This window comes from Triturus cristatus, chromosome 4_1 (genome assembly GCF_964204655.1).
Source record: "Triturus cristatus chromosome 4_1, aTriCri1.1, whole genome shotgun sequence".
NCBI lineage: Eukaryota > Metazoa > Chordata > Amphibia > Caudata > Salamandridae > Triturus > Triturus cristatus.
In genome coordinates this window covers 1,137,263,519-1,137,278,535 of record NC_140585.1, presented here as the reverse complement: position 1 = coordinate 1,137,278,535, position 15,017 = coordinate 1,137,263,519, and positions in this window count along the sequence as shown.

The following is a 15,017-nucleotide window of genomic DNA, read 5'->3' as shown; positions in this document are numbered from 1 at the left end:
ATTGGCTAAGTAGTTGACTTGACTACTATACTAGTTGTTACATTGTTGCTGGTGCTGCCTGCGGCTGCCGGGCCTGCGTCACGTGCCACTGCCACACCAACTACAAGTCTGAGTCTTGTGTTCTGCATAGCACCACAGTGCACACACACTCTACGGACGTGACGTCACACACGGAGAGAAGAGCCCCTGACCAAGCACCACCTAACTTTTACCATACCCCTCGTGGTGGCCGTGGCAATTATTAGCCAATGTGGGGGGTCTCCAGGGCCGTCATGATGTAGCGCGCAAAAACGCTACCAATGACGGCCCTGGGAATTAATTTTAGGTCAGCCCCCGCGGTTCCCATAAATGCGGGGGCTGATGACGTGATAAGCTCGGTCTTTTCGGCGGCGATCTACTTGACACGAGAGAGACTCTGTGACAGTCTGAGTGGTCTCTCTGGCAGTGCTGAGTTGCTGACTCTGCTTGCTTGATGACGGTCGACGACGAGTGACTGTCTGTGCGGACTCGGAGTCAGTGAGTCACTACTACTAGTGTCAGTGCGGGTGCGGGTGCAGCGTGCAGCACTGAATGCACAGGCAGGCAGCAGTCACGAGTCACCTCACACAGACAGTACTGTGCAGTAGCGGCGTGCGCGCCGCGCAGGCAGGCACCAGGCAGTGAAGAGTAAGAGACGTGTGAGACTGAGGTCCAGACTCCGGAGAGAGAGAGACAGACGAGTAACGACGACGACACGAGTCCGCAGGCCCAGACCCAGGCCCACCTCGCTCCAGCTCCAGCCCCAGACAGTCACTCCAGCCCCAGCCCCCAGTCACTCCAGCCCCCCCAGTCACTCCAGCCACTCGGAGTCCAGCCCCCAGGCAGCGTTAGTGTCCAGTCTGCCAGCCACCCACCACCGGTGACCGCGTGACTCACCAGCGACCAGGTAAGTGACATTGAGACATGATACATCATGACACAATCGTGTTTTAGCGGCGCGCTAGTGCGAAAGTCTTTTTTGGCGCCTCTTTTTCAGCAGATACCATTGCTACCAACCTCCAACAGTGCCTTCATGTCTGTGTTTTGCCCCCTATCATATGCATTTCATTTGTTGTATAGCGCTATTCATATCAGTGTAGTGTGTCACACACACAATATACAGAGACAATCATACAAGTATGTCATTCAGTCTATAGGGAATGTCACATAAGTCAATGAGGATTACAAGGTGTAGGAATTAAATGTCATCCATACTGTTGGGCAGTATATTTTAATAGGGTTTGGGTTGGGAAAGCACAAACTCGGGATTTAAAGCATACCCAGTGGTTGGGGGTTGGGTTTACTAATAAAAATGTATATCGGCCCAAACTCATTTGAGCAACAATAAAATAATGAAAGACTGGATTATTTCTAACTATATAGTAACACAAAAAAAAGTTCTAACTATACCATCCATGTTTGTATGCAGCTCTTTGATGACAGTTCATAGGTCACTGTCCTATGTTAGGATTGTAATTTCTGAACTGCAAGTAACACAAGAATCTCTGTGACAAAGGCAGTAACCCACTGAGCTATCCAAATAAAATACAGCCTATCTGCATTTCAAAACTACAAACGGGCAAAGGACTGCTCTCCAGCAGGATCATTAATCACCAGTTCGCTGGACATTTTTTATTGTTGCCTTGCATCCATGGCCATGTTAATGATAAAAACAATGTAAATGAAGCATATGCAAAGTATGTGCCTTGCTGCTAACACCCTCCCACCATCTGTATATTGAATAGAATGTATATGTGTCGTTAAAACTGGTTCTGATGTCGATTTGCGCTTAATTGGACAATTGCTAATTTGGGCTGGTTTTTGGGCTGGAACTGGTCTGATTGGGCTTATTTTGGGCTTGTATTTCAGCTGCATTGGGCTTGGGACGGGTCTAAAAATCTGGCAACACTGGGGAGTGTGTGACCCCGCAGCAGGGTGAACACAGGGACAATTGGACCTTGAGCTGGACTGTGGGGTGTGGCATTTAAGGCCTGAACTAGTGGGGGTGCGAAGGGGAGGAGGCACCCCAGTGAAGCACCGGAGGTCAGAGGCAGGCACCAGTGCTGTGGCGACATGGTGCGCATTAGGTGACAGGCCAGGAGGTAGTAGAGCGAGAGAGGCTGGGAACCGCCGACTTGGAGAGAGGGCCACAAACTTTTGAGGTGTGGCTGGACATCCCGCACTGCTCTTCGTTGTTGTGGTAGCAGAAGGTCTGCGGGGTGAGTTGGAGACACACAGTTGGAATGCTCCAGTGGGAAACGGCAGCCGGGAACAGAGATAGTGCAACACTGAGGGAGGCTCTTGCGGAGGGTCCAATGCAAATAGCCACCATGACTAGGAGAGAATTGGAAGTACGGTCAAGATGGCAGCCATCCAACGAGGGGCAGTGGAGATTACACCACCAATAGGGACATGGGTTTACTGGACGCAGAAATCGCAATGGCCAAAGGCAATGGTGGAAAGGCGGCCCTACACACAAAATTGGACAAATATGCATGGAATAAGAGGGGAGAAGAATCAGATGCCACCAACACAAATGCTCCCACACAGGCTGCTACTTTTGTGGGAACGATGGAACCTACACTGCAGGACATTATGACAGCTATCAATAATGTCCGAACCTCTTTGGAATCGCGACTGGACACAGTCAATATAGAAAGTTTGCTGGTGAGAACAGACCTGCGTAACATGGACGCGAGGGTCAAGGAGGTTGAGGAAGCTACTACAGCACTGACTACTGACACTACCAGCCTTAAGTAGCAAGTACAGCTGCTCCAAACCAGGCAAGATAAGATTGAACTTCAAATGGACGACTATGAAGGGAGGGTGCGACGGAATAACATCTGTATCCTGGGAGTTCAGGAACGCACGGAGGGGCCGGGGATGGATCTCTTTGTACAAGAACTTATCACAAAACATATGCAGCCGGAGGGCCTGTCCAGATACTCTTCGATTGAAAGAGTCCACCGGGTCCCGGGTGGGAGGCCACGACCTGGAGCTCCTGCGAGGGCCATCATAGCGAGGGTCTTCAACTTTCGAGACAGGGATGCCATTTTACAGACAGCAAGAGTTGCTGCACCCATGAAGTTTGAAAATATCACGGTTACTTTCTTCCCGGACTTTTCACTAAAAGTGCACAACAGCTCCGCAGTTTTCTGGGTGTCAAGAAAGCGCTTAGAGATAAAGGCATCAAGTATGCTATGCTCTTCCCAGCGAAGTTGAGTGTGGAAATGGACGGGAAGGCATACTTTCTATCTTCGCCAGAGGAGGCATGGGACTGGCTCGATGGCTGGCAACAAGTCGGTAACTCAGGCAGAGATAAACAGCCTGGCCCGGGAGGGAATTGCGCCGAACACTCCAAAGAAGCCTGAAAAGGCATTGAATAAGCCACTGTGGGACTAACAGGGGGAGAGTGATGACTGTCTGCTCATGGGATGAGAGGGCAGATCTGGAACACGTACCAGATCCAACTACAGACATCAGCCGAAAATGGCAGAACTTGTTCCTGGGTGGAAGGGACTGGCAAGAATCTTGCTTTACACTATGGGTGCCAAGCTGGGCATGGGACTTGTGTGGTGGTTGGAGTGGACCGGGGGATGGCAATCAGAGCTGATGCAGGAACTATTTGGAAACGGGGAACAAGAAGGGGCTCGGGGGAGGGAGTATTTTGGGAAGGGAATGCATTGGCCATGGTCCCTAAGTTGTTATGTTGGGAGGGCGACGGGCACTCTGCTAAGTTGGGGAAGCGGATAGTTCGAATCTCGTCAGCAGGGCAACAGGGAGGGAGGAGAGTGGTGGGAGGGAGGGGGGATTTTACTTCTTGCATGGTGCACAAATACACAGTTGTGATGCTATTGTTACTAGACGAGGTGGCGCGAGGGCTACAATATGATGGGGTCCTAGATCTTAGGGCAGTTAGCAAGGGACTGGAGGAAGGGGATGGGATACAGTACCCTCGGACTGGATATGGATAAGTTGAGAACGTCGGCTTGAGGGCCATGACGTGGAATGTTAATGGGCTAAACCACAGACTTAAGAGGACTATAGTGTTGAAATATTTGCGCAAACATTCGCCTGAGCTGGTACTCTTACAAGAGACACACTTACAGGGCAATTGCTATCTGGCGCTCAATTGATTTTGTTACACTCTCTTGGCACATGCAGGGTTTACCTCTGGCTCTCGAGGGGTGGCCATATTGATTAAAAAATCAGTGCCCTTTATACCCAGTTGTATATGGCATGATACCCAGTGCTTAATTTGTGCCGGTGCTTTCCGGTGCTAAGCACCGCCACCTATTTCTCAGGACCGGGTCTATAGAATTGATGAGCATAGGTATACTCCAGAGGAGTGTGCTGCAGGTGCCGACTTTTTCAGGGTGGAGTTTATTTCATTGCTTGAGGCTTGATCGGAGTCCGTCAGCTGCGGAGCAAGGAGTGAAGTGGTGAGCAGGGCTGTGATCGGAGGCACCTTCAAGGCTCTGCAGGGACAGACAGGCCTCAGCGCAAATGGAACAGGCAGGCCTCGGCGCGAATGGAACAGACAGGTCTCAGCACAAAAAAACGACTTCCGGGGCACTCCTAGCAGGGTGAGAGCTGGTTGGTTGTCCACATCCAAACCCCTGGCCACAAGGGAGGGCTACCCTTGACACAGCTCTAGGGTCCTGCACTCCCTGACACCTCACATACTTTAAACCCAAAACTTTCCTTCAGACAAACTCCGAGCGCTCACCGTGCTCCGGGATAATGGGAGCGAGATCCTGCCTCCCCTCAAGCCTCCACCCCGGCTCTTTCTGGGCAGGACGTGGCTGTGTCAGTCCCAGTGCTATCGGTGTGTGTGTGGGGGTGTGTGCTGGGGTTTGTGTAACATGGAGTGGGGTGAGAGGGGCGCCGGGGAATCTTACTTGTTACCGTTTCTAGGCCATAACTTTGGGAAGGGCAGAGTAACGGGACATGCTAGCACAGCTGAGCGAGGCGCAGAGACCTGCCAAGAAGGGACGGGGTGTGAGGAGGGAAGGGAAGAAGAGGCGGCGGGAGAGGAGACGATAATGAAAAGTAGGAGAAAAATGGGGACGAGAGGGAAGAGAAAAGAAGAAGCGCAAAGAAAACCGGAGGAAGGTGAAGCGCAGAGTGCCAGAGAGTGTGAGGAAAGAGAGTAAGAACACTATTTGGAACAGAAACGTACAAACACCTAGGAAGAGAAGGGGCAGGGGAAGCGAGAGGCAGGCGGCGACAGAGCCGGAGGAAAGGTATGAGGAAAGGTATGAGTGCGCGCATATTTATATTTAACTGTTAATGTTTAGATTCGATAAAGTTTATGTGTAAATATCATCTGTGAATATAAGGTTTGTTTGTGTAAGGACTGTTGTGTTGTGTTCTATTTTTGTTTTTTTTTAAATTACAAATAAGTCATAATCAAGTGATCTGTTTTGTTATTTTATGTTATAATTAATTATTTGGCATCGGGCTGTTAGGGGTATTGCCTTATAAACCCCACTGCGAACGGTGTCTTGTCACCTTCTTTTAAAGGATTTCATGGCAGACTGGATCTTTCAGTGCTCATGCCAAGTGATTTGTGCAGTGACAATGTTTGATTGTTGATAATGATATGTGTTGTCCGTTTCCTGGGTGTGGCCGGAGGTCTATCTACCAGGCTTATGCGCCAACTGGTGATCTGGTTTGTTTATTATCATACAAGTTTGCATATGTGTGTATTAACTTGCTGTTGTGGGTGCTGTTTGTGAACTTGGATAGCCAACTGATGCCTTTCGTGGGCTATGTTGTGTGGAGTTAAAGAGCTCTGTTTACACACATTCTGTTGTATGTTGGTGGGCCCTGATGGTGTGTGCAAGTGCTGTTGAGGGCACAGTAATATACATCTAGGTGGTACATTTGTGCAGTGCTGGAAGTGTGTTAGGTGTTCCATCTAATATTTTGTATTTTTTGATGCTCTGCGCTATTTAGAGCTGTTGTGGGCACACTGACACCCTTGACGCTATGACATATGTATATCTGACCTGGTGTTTGTTTGCCCAGAGTTCTGTCTAACTCAGTATAATATTTTGACTAATGACATGACGTTACTGAGCGAGGAATACCAGGTTGAGGACATTCCGCCCAACCATGGCAGTAACCAGATGGAAAATAAACTATCCCCACCCCCCCTTCCCACTTTGAACCAAACGTTTCAGGGATGTGGAGTCATATACAATATCTTCTTGTGCAAGGAATAAGATGCTTCCAAATTACTTTTCCCTTTTAGTGCCATGCAGTGAGTAGACCGATTAGGGCAGCGTTCCCACTACATCAGTTTAACAGCCTCTTTCATTATGCCGTGGCTCCTGTTATGTCTGCATCTGGATTCTTGCAAGGTTCTCACTTTGCCACCTTTCCACAGCACTGCATACAGGGACTAGAAGTAGGCAGGAAGCGCTAGTTCCTGGTTTGGAATGCCCCATGAGGCTGTGCACACCCATAAACTTGCATGTTAAAGGGTATACTCTGCAATGTATGGCATCACTCAGCAATTGCATATGACTTTTTAGCGTGGCACACCGGAGAGAATACACTTTTTAGAGTTTCAGCGAGCAACACTAAATGAATGCATTTCACTTAATTAAGGAGAGCAGAGGCTGCCAGAACAAGGACTGCAGTTTATACTTTTAAGGTTAAGACATCTCTAATTGAATTCCTCCACACTCTTTACTAAGTTGGCTGGCCTGTCATTCTTTCAGAGTTTGCTTTATAATAATAAATTCCAACGTATAAATCATTAAGGGCCCATATTAGCTCTCCGTACATCCAGTAGACCACTGTATATGTGTTAGCCTGTCTTCTTATCTATCAGACCATGCGTCAGCTTCATTGTATGTTTCTATGCCTCCAGCTCTGTGTCCTGGTCCGTGGTAGGTAGAGCCTCCAAGACAGTGCATGCGCTGATGTAAGGCATATTGTGGGGTTTCTAAGACCATACATTAGCTTAGAGCCCTCCCATTGATTACAACTGATTGGATCTCCTGCCATTCTCTTTTGCCTGCTTCTTATTCGAAGGGTTTCCTTGTCCATCCTGTGTCTGCCCCTCCCAAGAGCACTGCCAATTTACTTGCGTCCTTCCCAGTGCTTAATTTGTGCCGGTGGTGTCCCACAAGAAAGCCTAGGGCCTCGAGTTGGGTAGAGCCAACCCAGGTCCCCCCTTCTTTTCAAAACATTTGTGGAACAGAGGAAGGCAAACTCTGAAAGTGAAAGCTTACAGCGATTCCATCTCAAACCCCGCAGGGTTTGGTAACTGCCCCCTCCCAATGAGTCTGGTGATAATTATAAATCTAGGGATTTCTGGAGGAAAGGAAGTAAGTAAATCAACAGAACGTATAAAGATCACCCCCTCTCTATGCTCCTTCTTTAAGGTTCAGTCCAAAATGCGAGAAGCACATAACTCCATATCCCCTTAGTCCTCTCCTAGTGGTCGGAGCAGAGTCACAGGAAAGCTACACCAGAACTGTGGAGGGGGCAGGGGAAGAAGGGGCTGTCCCTCAGTATCTGCTTTTCTTCCCCCATTCACACCTCACTCCTTTGCTTCTCTGCATTTTTCCTTCACTTTCTGCCCTACGTCCACGTTTCCTCTTAATGGCCGCCGCCCCTCATTAACTGCCTTTCATTTTAGACCTTTCCATCTTTCTTTTACACTCTCATTTCATGCTCTCCCCACTGTCTGCTCTTCTTCCCGTGCATTTCTCTTCTTTCCACTTTTCATTCTCTCATGTTTCACTCCAATCTTGCATTCCCAATCTCTGCTTTCCCCACTTATTTTCACATTCTTTGTCTACCTTTGTATCTTTGTATCTATCCTTGCCTTCAGACCTCTCCTTCTTCCTCCCTTTCCCTTTTATGTTTTTCCTTCTTGTACATATCTTTATATCCACTCCAGGAATCTGTGTTTGATCTCAGGGTCATACATTTAAATCTTGGTGTGGTCACTCAATCGTTCATCTTTCTGGGGTCAATAAAATGAGTGCCATTGAGCTGGAAAGCAACATTTTGAATTTGGTGTCAAGGCCCCCTCTGGTGAATATGTGCTTTACAAACATACATGGTGTGTTAAGGACTCATAAATGTATTTTAATCTTTTGTTTTTCAATTTCTTTGCAATATTATACTGTCATTATTCCCTCTGTTCCTGCTTCATCCAGTACCTTTCAAACTCGTATACATTCGCTTGACCTCCTTTCTTTCCTTCGTCCCATCTTTTTCCCTTTTCTCTTCCTCTGCCCCTCCAGCCATACCTCCTTTCTCCTTTCCATTCATGCTTCCATACATCCTCATTCATTCCCCATCCTTCCTCCCTTGGTGCACTTTTTCCTCCATTTATTCCTTACTTTCTTTTCTTCCCTTCTCCTTCCTTCACCCCATTCTTTAATTTCTTCCTTTCTTATCCTCAAACCTTCCTTCTGCTGTTCTTCCACCTTCCTTTCTTCTTTCTATTTATCCATTACACATCGTTCACTTCTTTTCTCGCACTATTCCTTAATTTCTTCCTTTCACTTCCTTTCACTTTCTTTTCTTATTTTCTCCTTCTTTCATCCATTAGCTATTTGTTTCCTCACTCCAGTACTCCCCTTCGTGCCTGAATTTGTTGCTGCCTTCTTTAATGTATTCCTTCCTTCATCCCTTCCTTTTTTTGAACAGCGCAGTGCAAGCACATTCTCTTTAGTTTGCAAAACTGCTTCAAGTACTCAAATGACCTTTCCTAAAGTTCAATTTTGAGATTTACACACATTCTCTAATTTGAGTTCATTTTTAAGTTGTTGTCATAGGCTTCCTATATGTTATATTATGTTATATAATATTCATTTGTATAGTGAACTAATCACGCAATAGGGTATCCAGATGCTTGGGCAGGTGTGTAGGTGTGAGGCCCCCGAGGTGCTTATGTGTTGAGCCAGGGCTGCAGCTTCTTGCAGAACTCAAGAAGTAAGGAGGTAGCACTGATGTGTTGAGGCTTATTGGTATGGGTGGAGCTAATAAATTAAGTGGGTGGAGCCACAGGAGGAAGTGGGAGGAGCCGGGGGAGTGGGTGTGGACTCCTAAAAAAATGTGAGCACCTGCACTTAATATTTTACAAATTAAGCACTGATGATACCCAAGGCAGGTATGTGGCACTGACAGGGAGCTGGGAGGGGAGGACACTGAACATATGCTCCGTCTATGTGCCACCCAGGTTACACGCGGAGACGTTTCCACTGTTAAGCAAACTGCTACTGGAACTTTCGACTAGGATCCTCATGTTGGGAGGTGAAATGAATGCTGTGATGTGTCGAGAGCTGGATAGGGCCCAATTGACTACACAGGCAGGGGGCCTGGAGCCACTACAGGAGTTTGTGGAAGCATTGGGCCTTGTAGATTTGTGGAGAGAGCATAACTCATCCATTGAGCAATAAACTCAGTGGATCCAGATTGGACTATTTCTTCACGCAGTGTGTGCATGCAGGGCAGTTTAGGGAGGCACAACATAGAGCTAGGCGCATATCCGACCATTCCCTGGTGGTGTTCTCCTTGCAAGGCCCAGTCTGGGGAAATGTCCTTCCATCAAGAGTGGACCCATGGCTATTTAGAGACCGCGACTTTCAAGTTTACAGAGTGTACAGAGCGTACAGAGCAATATGTTACTGAAAACATGGGTTTAGTAGCCTAGCACTGTGTGTTGTGGCCAGGTTGTTCCGGCCCCCAAGTTAACTGGCAAATTGCCAGGCGCCACTGTCCTGCTCTAGGCGACCCAGCCTTTTTGTCACGGTGCCCCTCTTCAGAGAGTCTTGTGGTGTAAGCATACACTAGCCGGACCAACCCTAACAATTTTTCTACCAATCCCCATTAGGGAATCGAAGAGGGTGGAAACATTCACGAAAAACGTATTCTCCTCAGCTAGTTTGGACCTGAAATTGATCAATTGAGCAGGTCCCAGAATACTCTCCAATGAAGGATAGACTGACATGGGTCAGTGAGCTATGATGTGGGGAGGTGGGTACCTTTTTCCACATTCTTTGGGCATGCCCAAAGATTCAGAGATTCTGGGAGGGGTTTTCCCGAGAGATGGCAGCGGTAGTGGGTTCACAGTTCCCCGTAGAGGCAAGATAGCATGTATTGACTGTGACAAGGGAGATTGTTTGGCCAGGATACATAAAGATATGATTGACACTGGCATCTGGTATGGCTAAAAAGAACATAGCAAGAGTGTGGTGTGCGGTGGAACCATCGAAAGTGGGGGCGTGAAAACAAGACCTGGATTGGTGTCAATAAGCCGAAAAGGCGGTCTATGAGAGTAGGGGACGCCCCAAAAAATTGGAGAAAATATGGACTCTATAGGACAAATATAGGAATTATTGAGTGCTAGTGATCGGAATGTGGCATTCCAGTGGAGGGTACTGAGTTGTTCGGGTGGGTTCTGGGTGGGGAGGTTTAACAGTATGGTACTGTGTAATGTCATAGAAGTTATTATGATGATCTATTGTAATTTGTGTCGCCCAAGTATTGGAAAGTGTAATGTGCACCTGCTTGATAAAAAGAATTTAAAAAATAATAAATATAGTTATATTGACCTCATTTTACAATGTAATAGGTCACTGTATGAAGGTGTTCTAGAATGCTAAGCTTTTCAGCTCAATGACTGCCCTGCTCCCTTGGCGAGCTGTTGTGGGTCTTCTGTATGAAAATAAACCTAATTTGAAACTTCACTACGTCTGGACTGTTTCCTACGCAGAACTTTACTACATTTATTGGCGACGATTTTCAACTCTCCTGGACCCACCAACCACATGAATTACATTTTTTCAACATTATTGCAGATTTATTGGACCAATCAACATCCTCCGGGACTCCGAGATACGTAACTATTTTCCACCTCTATTCACGACTTTTATGAACTATGTTGAACTTGTTTGAGCATTTACTCTTCTGTCGCGCTATTCTTTGAATATTAATCTTACTGAGTTGTCCGTTGGCAGTTACCGGTTGACTGGATATTATTATTCAAAGATTTGCTCCCTCTCAGCATTCTTCTGTCCCGGCTGCCGTCTCCATGGACCTCTGGAGATTATGACGTCAGTCTGCCTGATCTATCTTTTCCTCTGGTATTACTCCTATAGGCCATGGAAATTACATCACACACGTAATAGCGGTCATTTTGAGTCAATGGGCAGCCTGTGTGACATTTCTATTGCGAACACGCATTTCAGTCAAGGCCTGTGTCCATGATAAGCACACAATCAGGTTTTTCCATGCCGATCACCATCAATCCACTCGCACGTGTGTTGCGCAGCTGCAGTTTCTGAAGCATTTATGTTGGAATACGCATTTCCTTCAATGCCTGTTTCTGCGATAGGCACATGTTTGATGTCATTCGTTATTCATCTCTCATTTGTCGAACACATGCTGCATATACTTCTTCAAGACTAATTTTACGGTTCCACTTGAAAATTGTTTTTATGCAAGATATTTGATTTTTTTATTGTTGCTTGTTCTGTGACAGGCACACATTTTCAAAGCTTTTCTTACTATTTGTATTTTAAATATGGCTTCTTCTAGTAATGTTATGCAACCTCCACCATTTTTACAAAAACCAGGTAAACCACTCACGAGGTGGCATAAGTGGTATATGGTTTTTGAAAATAATCTTGAAGCAATAGATGCCACAAGATATTCTGCTTCTAGGAAAAGAGCTTTATTATGTAATCATTTAGGAAGTGCTGGCCACAGGTTTTTGATAATCTTCCAGTTGTTGCTGCACCAGCTGGTGATGATAACTGGAATGTATTTACTGAAGCATTAGTACGTATGGGTAAACATTATGTAGATGAACCCTCTGTTATGGTTGAAAGACATGTTTTTTCCAAGCGCAAACAGATGCATGAAGAATCCATTGAAGCTTATTTAGCAGTTTTGAGAGTTTTAGCTTCAAAATGTGAGTTAGGTACTAATTCGGATACTTCGTTATGAGAGCAGTTTGTTTGTAATTGCTTTAATAAGAAGATTCAAGAATGTTTATTAACATATAATATTCCATCTTTAGAGGAAGTGATGGATATTGCAAGAAGCATTGAGCATTCTGTAGTATCTTCCAAAAGTTTAACAGAAGATTGTACAAGCACATTTTTAGAGAGTACTAGTGTTATGCAAGTTGCATCTTTAAGTCATTATATTGAATCAGATATAAATGTTGTTTCACTTAAGAACAAAACAAAGAAAACCTTTGAAAAAAAAGGCCTGGAGCATGTTAAAGATGTGGATCCTAATATCATTTGGGTATTAATACTAATTGTCCAGCACAAGGAAAAAGGTGCAACCATTGTAAAAAAAATAGGTCATTTTTATACTGTGTGTAGATCTACAAAAGAGAAATGTAAAGTAAGTCGTCTCAGTGTAGACGATGAATCAATATGTGATGCAATGAATAATGCATTGTTAACTGTTGAAGTCAATACTTTAAGTAATGCTGGTAAGAGTTGTAAAGGACCAATTTGTGATGTACAAATTGGATCCATTGACATAAGTGTCATGGCTGATTCTGGGTCACCTATTACAATTCTGGCTGAGAATACATTTAAGAAATATTGGTCCAAAATCTTGTTGAAACCCACAGATGTCAACACAAAGACATCTGGGGAATATGATATCATTATGACCGGATATGTTTTTGAAGTAATCAGATTCAAAGGCAGAGAGATATACACCAAAATATATGCTGCACTCAATGGGTGTAACATTTTGGGTTGACAAGATCAAGCTACCTTAGGCATTATGCTAAGACCAGGAGATACGGAACCTGTGGTGTTGGGGGATTTGCCTGTGCTGTCTGTTGAACAAGGTTGTGAGCATGATCTATTTTTGCATAGCATGTTCTCTAAATTTGCTGGTGTTTGTAGCAATAAAGTTGGGACAGTTAAAGGATTTCAACACACAATCAAATTGAAAAATAATGTCATTCCTGTGTCACAGAAAGTCAGACCAGTTCCCCTTTCAGCCAGGGATGATCTCAAAAAGCTTTTGGATGATATGTGTCAGAGTGGGTTTCTGCTGCGGTTGTCGCATACAAAAGTTCAGGGGATGTACGTGTATGTGCGGACTTAAGAGTTCTCAATCGCAATATAGTAGTGGATTGCCATCCTCTCCCTAGAATTCATGAGATTTTGGCTAAACTAGGTGGAAGTAAGTATTTTACCACCATAGATCTACGATCAGCGTACCATCAGATTCCTTTCTCAGCAGAGTCACAGCCACTGACAACATTTGTTACTCCATTTGGATTGTATATGTACAAAAGGATGCCATTTGAGTTGGCATCTGCTGCCACTGTATTCCAAAGGCTTATGGACCAGATGTTTGTTGGAGAAAATGGTATCCAAGCCTTTCAAGACGACATTCTTATCCATACTGAGGCTTTAGTCCAGCATTATCATTTGTTGGAAAAAGTTTTGAGTAAATTAGGGATGCATGGTATCACTGTTAATATAAACAAGTGTAGATTAATTACTGAGAAAGTAGATTAGCTTGGACATAACATCTCATGTGAGGGTATAAAACCAAAATTGTCCCTACTCAATGCTATCAATGATGCACCTACTCCTACAGATAAAGTTGCTCTGAGGTCATTTCTTGGCCTAAGTAAGCATTATGACAGACTTGTGCAAGGTTACACTGTAATTGTGCAGCCACTAAGGGGTTTATTGAAGAAGAATGTCAAGTATGTGTTGTCTGAGGAAACGCAGAATACTTTTGATTCTGTTAAAAAGTTGATAATGAGTGCATCTGCTATCAGACGCTTTGCCCATGGGGAAAGAAGTATTGTAGCCGTAGATGCCAGTTCCAAAGGATTGGGTGCAGTATTAAGTCAAATCAAATGATGAAGGGACAAGAAGGTACAGAAGCTTTTGCCTCAAGAACTCTCAGTGGAGCTGAATAGAATTACAGCACAATAGAACGAGAGGCATTAGCGTGTTCATGGGCTGCAGTAAAATTTAAAATGTATGTTTGGGGAACTAGATTTCAATTGTACATGGACCAAAAAACCTCTTATTTACATGTTAGGAGATAGTTGCTCCAATAAAGCATCCTCAAGACGTATCAGATTACTAGCGAGGTAGCAATAATTTAATTTCAACATTAAGTATTTGCTGGGAGGTAAGAATGTCAGGGCTGATTGCCTATCACGTTTACCTGTGGAAAATGGTGACAACGATGATGCGGGAAAAAATTATGATTTTAAATTTGTGCTAACGGTGGATGATGTGATGGAAGAAATTAAAATTAATGAAGAGGAGTGGTTTGAGAGCTGCAGGAAGGATGACTGCTTGAATAGGGTAAACACATTTTTGATTGATGGCTGGCCTTGTGACAGGAGTATGTCGTTAGAAGATAAGTGCTTTTCACAAGTAGCATCTGAGTTATCATTGGTCAATGATATTTTAGTGACGCAGGACAGGTTTGTACCACCTGTAGGGTTAAGAGGAAAGATTATTTTTGTTGAAGGGCATTTAGGGATTACAGCTACTGTCTGGAAAATTAAACAGACTTATTGGTGGCTTGGCATTGATGGACAAGTCAAACCTTTTGTTGAAAAGTGTGTGGAGTGTTTGTGTTCTGATAAACATTGGGCAACGTCTACAGCACCCCTGTGTCCTGTGAAATGGCCTAAAGGTACATGGGAAAAGTTAGGTTTGGACTTTTCTGGTCCAATTAATGTTCTAAAGTGTGACAAAAGGTTCCTTATTGTTGCCATTGAATATTTTTCAAAATAGCTGTATTTCGCGTTTGGTAAAAATGCTGATCCTAGTTCAGTTATTTCATTTTTAGAACACTTGTTTTTTATTGAAGGTATGGCTAAGGAAGTGGTTACAGACAATGGGACACATTTTGTTTCTGAAGATATGAATACATTTCTTGAAAAGAATGACATCAGGCATATTCTCGTACTATTGTAAAGTCCTGCATCCAATGGACTTGTGGAGAGGGCAAAC